We start from the raw sequence: 9,757 nt of genomic DNA, 5'->3' as shown, positions 1-9,757 counted from the left end.
CTTCCCCCTTGCGCTTCCCAGGTGAGGCAATGCCTCACCCTGCTTCAGCTCTCGCTGGTCGGGCTGCAGCAGCTGACCAGCACTGATCGTCCGGCACTCCCCAGTGAGATGAACCCAGTACCTCAGTTGAAAATGCAGAAATCACCGGTCTTCTGTGTCGCTCGCGCTGGGAGTTGGAGACTGGAGCTGCTCCTATTCGGCCATCTTGCTCCACCCCAGGTCTTGATATAACTTAATGGCGTGTGCGTGAGTGTGTGTGTGTGTGCGCGCTTGTGTGTGGTAGCAATACATATATATGTATCTAAACACCATTAGGAAACAGGTCAAAATTACCATATTTCCATGTGTATTCTTATACAGTATGGAAATAGCCACCCAGGTGGGTACATTGGTATGCATGTTCTAGAAAATGAAGAATAGAACGAATTAAGGAAAGATTATCTTCCTCCTTTTGTAATTTTATTTCAATCGCTTTTGGGGAACAGGTGGTTTTGATTACATGGATAAGTTATTTAGTGGTGATTTAGTGGTGATCATGGGGTGCACCTGTCACCGAGCAGTGTACACCCCCTCCCACCCTTGCCCCCAAGACCCCATAGTCCAAATTATCATTCTTATGCCTTTGCATCCTCATAGCTTAGCTCCTACTTATAAGTGAGAATATACAATATTTAGTTTTCTATTCCTGAGTTACTTTACTTATAATAATAGCCTCCAACTCCATCTAGGTTGCTGCAAATGTCATTGTTTCATTCCTTTTAATGGCTATGTCTTTCTCTTCAATGTTCTCTACAAATGCACCTGCACCTAAAGGTGTATGATTGGGCAACTTCTATACCTATCATAGGCTATAACTTGGTCTCTAATTTCACACATGAAATCTTTTTTCATCCACTAGCAGTTAATTCAGTGAGGATATACACTGTCCTTTCCTTGTTCCCCAAGCACCAGCAAAGTGTTTAGTTGGGTGTTTAGTTAATCTCTCCTTAAATATTGAATAGAAAAACCTTCATTTGCAGAAACTGTTCTTTATGAAGTCCTAATATATGCCATGTGCTCTATTGCTCTGCTGTGTGCTCTTTGGAGACTCTTTTTGCAGGGGCCTTTGAAAACAGTATGCTGAGAATAGATAGGGCTCAAGGACAGTATCTCCAATTGAACTTTTAATGAACTCCCGTAGGCGCCAAGAAGGCGGACAGATAAGGAAGAGCATAGGAACAAAGAACTGAGTAGAATGTTACATCTGGAAAAAAAAAGTTTGTTTTGCATTACATTCTTTCTGCTGACGTGGGGTTTATGAGGTATAAATAAAGTGAGGCGGAGGCTCTGAGTGTGGCCGCCATATTCTCTGTGTGTCTTTGTCTTTTGTGTGTTCTTTCATTCTCCACCACCCCCGGCACAGACCCCAACAAGTGGCGCAGCGAGCAGGGTCAGCAGGGGTGAGTAGGGGAGAACAAGAAGGGGAACCCCCTAGGGGCGGGTAAGCCCTGGATATTGTTAAGGGGAACCTTCTTAAGCTTTCATTATGGGAATTCCATCTCTCTGGCCTCAGAATATTTACGCCTGTTTCAAGGACTGTTGCTGTCTATAGGAGTAGAAGTGAAAGAAAAAGACTTTGAAGTGATTGTTTGCCCATGTTGAACAACATTGTTACTGGTTTCAGTATCAGACTAAAGTGCAGCTGAATCACAGAGAATGGTTACAGGTAGTAAAAGCTCTGCTTAGAGCTCTCCAGTTAGGGTATATTATGCCTCTAAAATTGTGGACCTTGTGTAACTCTATCACTCAGACATTAGAGTTACTTGAGACTGATTCAGAGTGTGGTAATGTAGCCACAGGAGAAAAGGTATCTAAGGATTTGGGAAAAAAATAAATCTGAAATGGAGCCCATTTGTGCCAGGATAACAGAGGTTGGGGGGGTAGCAAAAGGGGGAGAAGAAAAAAAGCCAGCTTTTCCTTCTTCTAAGGGAAATTCTGACATACAGTGTATTATGGAAATGCTTCAACAAATATTACAGATATATTCTTCTAATTCACCTTTGCGAGCTTTCCCTGTTTCTTTTCCTTCTGCCCTGTTAAAAAAGGATTTTCCAGAGCCTCCAACCCCCCGGCTTCCTTATCTTTACCTTTGTTTGGCAAAGTTGAAGCCCTGTTCACATCAGACATACTTTAAATTTATACTAAACACCTGTTTAATATGTCAAAACCAGTGTATATGTATATCTTATTGTATGTTAAAATATTATGAGTATTTCAATAGTCAATAAATAAGCACATTAATATTAACTATTAATATTAATATAGTATTAATAACCCCAGCTAGGTAATTGTTATGTTATAGGGGTGCATAGGTTCCACCAATTTACACTCCAAACAAAAGTTGAGTATTCGAGTTGCTTAACACATTAACTACCTCTTGATATTTTCTGTGTTTTTAAATTTTAACCATTGTATTGTGTATATAATGATTCTCAATTTGGTATTAATATACATATTTCCTAGTGAGTAATGATGTTAGACATATAGGTTTATTGTCATTTCTTTGTTCTACTACTTTTGGTTGGGTTATTTGCCTTCCTCATTAATATGTTGGGATTCTTTATATTTGGGGATATGAGTATTATTATATATTATATATACTTTTAATTAAAAAAAATTTAAGGAGCTGGATCTGTTTCTAATTATTTGTGCTTCTTTTGTGCCTAATACTCAGTTTTCAAATGGTGGCAATAATGTCCAATTTAATGCCTTACAAATTAAATTTTTTTAAAAAATAAAAGCTGCCATTTCTAACTATGGACCCCTAGCCTTGGTCTTCTTGATATTTTTTCATCAGAAAATTTAATGATTCCTATATACTGGAAGACTTTGGGGAAGGCTTTTCTTGATCGTTCTCAGTGGTATAATTACACAGCTGGTAAATGGACAAGGCACATGTACAGACTAAAAAAAATGTTATGTGTGATCCCCCAGGACCCACTGAGGAACAACTCACAGGCACGGGCCAATATGCTACTCTTAATGCTCAGACTGGTCTAGATGATGTTGTCTTTACTCAAATCAAAACTTTGTTTTTAAGGGCCTAAAATAAGGTAAAGATAACAGGAAAATCTTCCCTTTCCTCTGTGAAGATTTTACAGGGCACAAATAAACCCTATCCAAATTTCGTAGCCCGTCTTCAGGATACTGTCTTAAAAATTTTGAGTGCTGGCTTTACTTCAAAAATTTTGTTGCAAACATTGTCTTTTAAAAATACTTATACTGACTGTCAAATTTGTTAAAATCGTTAAAGGCCAATGGGGCCAATTTAGATAAAAATAATAAAACTTGTGTTAGTGTTAGAGGGGCTATTTATAATGCTCAATTATTTGCTGGAGCTTTGTCTAAAGCCTTAAAAGAAAATAACAAACAAGGTATTTGTTTTCAGTGTGGTAAACCTAGACATTTAAAAAAAAAATGTCATAAAAATTGAACACTTTTATCCCTCAAGGCAAAAAGCTACCTTCAGAGGTGTACAAATGTTGTAATAAAGGTCGACATTGGACAAATAAATGTCATTCCAAAACTGATAAAAGTGGAAATTTACTATCTCCTTTCCTGGAAAATGAGAGTCAGGGCCCACAGGTTTAAGGCCCCAACAATTACAATACAAGTCTACTACAATATTCAGTGAGCAATGGCCTACAACATTAAGAAATAAATTCAAGTCCTCCTTAAGGATCCCAAACCTTACCCCAGTTTCTCAGCTTTATGCGGCAACTAAGCAGAGCGCCGCTGCTGACTTAGCTATTACTCAGCCTTATACTTTGTCTCCTAATAAAAAAGTATATAAATTAACTATTAGAGTGTGTGGCCCTTTGCCAAAAGGACATGTAGGACTTTTGTTAGGTCAAAACAACAGTACTATATGGAAGTTAATGATGATTTCAAAAATCGTTGATCTTGATGTTACTAATAAAATTCTTATTATGGTATAAGTTCACAATTTATATGCCTAGAGGCCGGGGAATGTATTCTCAATAGGAAGGGTTTGGTAACACAGAAAAAACTGTTTTTTGGAAAACTTTAGTTTCTAATCAAAAGCCCTTATGTTCATTACATATTAATAAAATAGTTTTTAAAAGGTTAATTGATATGGGGGTAAATATGTCTATTATTTGTTTAAATTAGTGGCCTATACAATGGAAAAAAAGATAAGTTTCAGTTACACTCACTGACTTGGGTGCTACTTCTGTGGTTTATCAAAACGTAAAACCTTTAACCTGTGTCGGTCCTAAAGGTCAACAAGGTCAAGTGTTTTTTTATATTATTCCTATCAATATTAATCTTTGGGGACAAAATCTTTCATAACAATTTGGTGCTTTTTTAAACATTCTTCATATTTCCTCAACTGTCAAAAATATAATGTTCAAAATGGGCTACAATCCTTTAAACTCATAGCCACTGTTCACCAGCCTCAAGTTTTATAATTAAAGTGTAAAACGACCACTCCTCTTTAGGTAAAACAGTGGCCATTATCTAAAAAAATACTTAGGATTTTAAAAAAGTAAGTCAAAAAGCAAATGGCCAAGAGAAATCTAAAGCCACGTACTTCTGCATAAAATTCCCGTCTTTGTCTTGTTCTTAAAACTATAAGTGTTTACATTCAACCTAGGAAAAGTTTACAGCCCGGTCTTCCTAATCCTGCCCTTATCCCACAGAGTTAAAAATTAATGGTCATAGATCTCAAAAATTGTTTTTTCTCTATTCCATTACAACCTCAAAATTGTAAAAAGTTTGCCTTTATTATTCCTAAATATAATAATAGACAACCTATTCAAAAATATCAACAAAAACTTCTTCCCCAGGGTATACTTAATAGCCCTACTATATGTCAAAAATTCGTACATAGAACTTTAAATCCTGTAAACAATCAGTTTCTAACTGTGTTAATTTATCATTGTATGGATCTTCTCTGTCCCTGTTTTTAATAATTTTCAGCCACTTTCTCGATATCAATAGAAAGTTTTACCTCAAGTTACGTTAAATAGCCCTACCTTGTGTCAAAAATTTGTCCATAGGGCCTTAGATCCTGTTCAAAAGCGTCATCCTTCTATTTTTTTATATCATTATATGGATGACATTCTTCTTGCTACACCCACCAAAAAAAAGCAGCAAGATGCTTTTGTATCATTACAAACTCAGCTTTCTTTCTACTCCCTTAATATTGCCACAAAAAAAATTTAACTAAATTTTCCTATTCAATATTTAGGTTATACCTTAAAAACATATTCGACCCCCAAAAATTCAAATTTGACGTGATCATTTAAAAACATTAAATGATTTTCAAAAACTTCTAGAAAACATTAATTGAATGCGTCCTGCTTTAGAAATACCAACATATCAGTTATAACATCTTTTTTCTATTCTAAAAAGAGACAGTCACTTAGACAACTCACGCCATTTAACTCCTTTGGCTTTACAGGAACTCCAACTTGTTGAAAAACAACTTCAAAAGGCCCTTCCTTTTGTTTATTTCATACTTTACCTTCTCCCACAAAAATGATTCATCAAACTAGTTAACCACTAAAATGGATCTTTTTGTCCAATAAAATATCTAAACGCTTGACTACTTATATCAATCATTTAGCTAAACTAATCATCAAAGGACGGCATCACTGTCGACAACTTTGGAGAAAAGATCCTTCCTTAATTATTCCTCAATTCACTCATAATCAAATCACTTATCTTCTTACAACTTCTAATTCTTAACAAGTTACTTGCGCTTCTTTTGTTGGACAATTTTCTACCCAATATCCTAAGTCTCCAATCTTTTCATTTTTTAGGTAACATTCTGTGTTGCCTTTCTCACCAATTTCTGTATTTCCTATTCAAGGTCCTACCTTTTTTACTAATGCTAATAACAATGGTGAGGCTAAATATTGAAGTGTTCATCAATCTCAAGTTACAGTTTATCCTTATCCCTCGGTACAACAGGAAAAACTGTTTACTATTCTCATGGTCTTACTTAATTTCCCTACTACTGGTTGTAACATTGTTAGTAATTCTCAATACGCCATTTATGTTACTTCTTATATTTCTCAGGCCACTTTACCTCTTTGTACTACTTCTTCTCTTCAAAAACTCTTTTCCTTGTTATCTTCTACTTTAAGCCAACATCGAGCTCCTTTATTCACCACTCATCTTCGTTCTCATTCTCAATTTCCTGGACCATTAGTTCATGGTAATACTCAGATTAATTCACTTTTAATCGGCCACCTACATACTACAAAAAAAAAAAACAAGCTCGTTCTCTTATTCAAGCTTGTCTATCCTATACTCCTTTGAGCATTCCATCCTTCCATCCTGGGGTTAATCCATGAGATGTCCCTTCTTTAGACAATTAAAGTATGTTCATCATACCATTAATACCTTTTCTCATTTTCAATGGGCCACTCCGTTACCATCTATAAAAGCTAATTCTGTTATTACACATCTCTTGGTTTGATTCGCCATCATGGGCATTCCTCTTATACTTAAAACTAATAATGCCCCTGCCCATGTCTCTCATAAATTACAAGTTTTCTTACAACAATACAATATTCAACATATCACCGGTATCCCGGGCAACAGTCAAGGTCAAGCCATCATTAAGCGCACAAATTTAACTTTAAAAACTCAACTACTAAAACAAAAAGGGGAAAATGAGCCCCCCAGAAACCAGATTTTGAAGGTTCTTTTTACCTTAATTTTTTTAAATCAATGGAGACAATTGCAAGATTCCGCTGCCGTAACCCATCTTTCCTCACCTCCCTCGGTGATAGTCCCTGCTGACAATTTAAAGGTTTGGTATCCTAATGAAGAAGGTAAGTATGTTCAAGGGCAAGTTCTAAAACAGGGACGGGGCTATGCTCTTGTCCTTACAGGGAGCGGACCTAAGTGGTTTCCTACAAGATAATTGAAATCCTGTTGAAAAAAAAAACTGGATTCAGCATGCATTTCTTCCTTTGTTAGATGTGCCTCGACAGGGGACTTATTTCTCTTAGTGAGGCTTTGTATGAATATTGGACTTATATTCCCTTTCCGCCCTTGTATCAGGGAGTCGCCTGGGAGGAGGTGGAAATTAAGGTTTTCACCAATGACATTACTTGGATGCCGTCCCCCTATATGGACAAAGACAACATAAAACGGAAAACAGGAATTATAATCAGCACATATCAATTTGGAGTGGAAGGACTTCCAATATGTATGGGAAATAGTCCTCATTGTCTCCGAAAATCGCATGAAGCCTGGGCTGTTCACTATAATCATAGTCATGTGGCTGCTAAAACTGTTATTATTGTAACTAAAAGCTTTTAATATAATCATACTGTATATAGTAATGAAACTATTCATAGTTCTTTACTTTTTTGTCCTATTCTAGAGGTTTCTCCTAATATTGAGGTGCTGGAGTGACAACAATGTCGGGGAACTAAACCCCGGATTTTTTAAAATACAATAAAATGTAAATAACTGATTGGAGTGTGCACGGTGATTTTCAAATAAAATTTAGTCACATACCTTTGAAATAACACTGGGTAAATAAAAGTATTGCCGCTAACAGTAATGAAACCTTGGTATGGCGTGAAGGAGGCCTAAAGTACAGAGTCATCTTTGGAAGTTGTTAGCTACAGGCGATGCCATTAACATTTTTGTGGGGAATATGTCCCTTAATCTTTCTAACCCAAATAACTCCTTTCATATTCAGTTATATCGGAATACCTCCCGATATATTATTGCTTGTGTCCGTAAGCCCTACCTATTATTAGCGGGAAATTTGACATGTGATAATAATACGGGAATTGATAATTGTACAGATATGGGTACATTTTTGTCTTGCCTCAATCATTCTTGGTGTCACAACTTTACTGGGGATATTTATATCCTCAGGGCTCGTAAAGAAATTTGGCTACCTGTTAACCTTACATGACCGTGGGGGGCATCACCTCTTAAAACTTATACTTGAACTTCTCTCCAGCAAACCCGCCGTGCCCTTGGACTTATAATTGCCTCGGTGATGAGCCTTGTCACCATCATCTCCACTGCGGCTGTAGCAGGGCTCACTCTACATCAAAGTATACAAAATGCTGAATTTGTGCAACAATGACACAAACAATCTCACTGGTTATGACTTCAACAACAAAACATTGACTTCAACAACAAAACATTGACTCTCAACTTGCTAAAAGATTGGACAACACGGAGCAAACATTGACATGGCTTGGAAATCAGCTCACTGTACTCAGTACTTGGATAACATTACAATGTGATTGGAACTCCACTCAATTTTGTGTAATGCCTGTGCCTTTTAACATCTCTCAAAATTGGACCGTAATCTGAAAATTATTAGTAGGCCATAAAAATATTAGTTTGGACATCCAAGAACTCACTCAAAACATTTCCGAAGCATTTCGACAACAATTACATGTGTTGTCTGGAACCGTAACCCTGCAGAAGCTGGGTCAGCGCCTTGCTGCCTTTAACCCATGGACCCAAATAAAAACATGGATTTCTACAATCTCTGGAAGTATATTACTTTGGGCACTTGGATTGGGTCTACTTCTTTTGGTAATTCGATGCTCCCTCTGTCGCCTCCAAAAACAAAAGAAAACACAGGAACAAATATGGGCTACCTTTTTAGGATTGAGGCAAAACAAAAACAAAAAGGGGGAAATGCAGGGGCCTTTGAAAACAGTATGCTGAGAATAGATAGGGCTCAAGGACAGTGTCTCCAATTGAACTTTTAATGAACTCCCGTAGGCGCCAAGAAGGCGGACAGATAAGGAAGAGCATAGAAACAAAGAACTGAGTAGAAGGTTACATCTGGAAAAAAAAGTTTGTTTTGCATTACATTCTTTCTGCTGACGTGGGGTTTATGAGGTATAAATAAAGTGAGGCGGAGGCTCTGAGCGCGGCCGCCATATTCTCTGTGTGTCTTTGTCTTTTGTGTGTTCTTTCATTCTCCACCACCCCCAGCATGGATCCCAACATCTTTTACTTAAGCCTTACAACAATACTAGGAGGAAGGTATTACACCCATTTTAATAATGAAGAAACTGAGCTTAGTAATATGCTCAAGTTCTTACATCTAGGAATAAATCTGAGATTTAAATTGAAATCTGTCTAAATCTATGCTCCCATCTACTATCAAGTGTGGCTTCCAAAACAGTGTGGGCAGAATCTAAGGGTGGGTGTGTCCTCATGCTTACAAGCCTCTCTGCAGTCTGTGAAGATGGACAGGCAGCGAGAAGGGAAATAATGATCTCTGAGTGGAACCTGCCTCTCCCGTCACTACCATGGCCCAGCAAGAAACACTTCAGTACAGATTTCCCTTCTATTGAGCATTGAGTAAGCACAATAATGCCCCACCCACACCACCAAAGATGTCCAAGCCTCAATCCCTGGCACCTGTGAATATGTTATGTTCCATGGCAAAGGGGAATTAAGGTCGCAGATGGAATTAAGGTGGTTAATCAGCTACCCATAAAATAGGGAGATGGGCCATTATCCTGGATTATTGTAGTGGTCTCAATATAACCAGCAAGGATTTTTCGGTGGAGAAGAGGACGACAAAAGAGAGCAAACCAGAAAGAGAGCAATGTGAGTAGGACTGGAGCTATGTTGCTGGTTTTGAAGACAGAAGTAAGGGGCCCTAAGCCAAAGAATGCAGACAACCCCCAGAGGTCGGAAGAGGTCAGGGAACAGATGCTCCCCTAGAGCCTCCAGAAGACACCAGAAC

At 37.6% G+C, this 9,757-nt stretch overlaps 1 long non-coding RNA gene across 1 annotated transcript; it reads left to right on the top strand.

Moving 5' to 3' along the window:
• Positions 1-1,354: 1,354 nt before the first annotated feature.
• Positions 1,355-8,950, top strand: LOC141408137 (uncharacterized). The gene is made up of 2 exons (XR_012420934.1): positions 1,355-1,439; positions 7,078-8,950. It is a non-coding gene; the product is annotated as an uncharacterized lncRNA (long non-coding RNA).
• Positions 8,951-9,757: the final 807 nt, after the last annotated feature.

This window comes from Macaca fascicularis, chromosome 12, assembly GCF_037993035.2.
Source record: "Macaca fascicularis isolate 582-1 chromosome 12, T2T-MFA8v1.1".
In the NCBI taxonomy this organism is placed as follows: Eukaryota; Metazoa; Chordata; class Mammalia; order Primates; family Cercopithecidae; genus Macaca; species Macaca fascicularis.
This window is presented reverse-complemented; position numbering and strand designations above follow the sequence as displayed.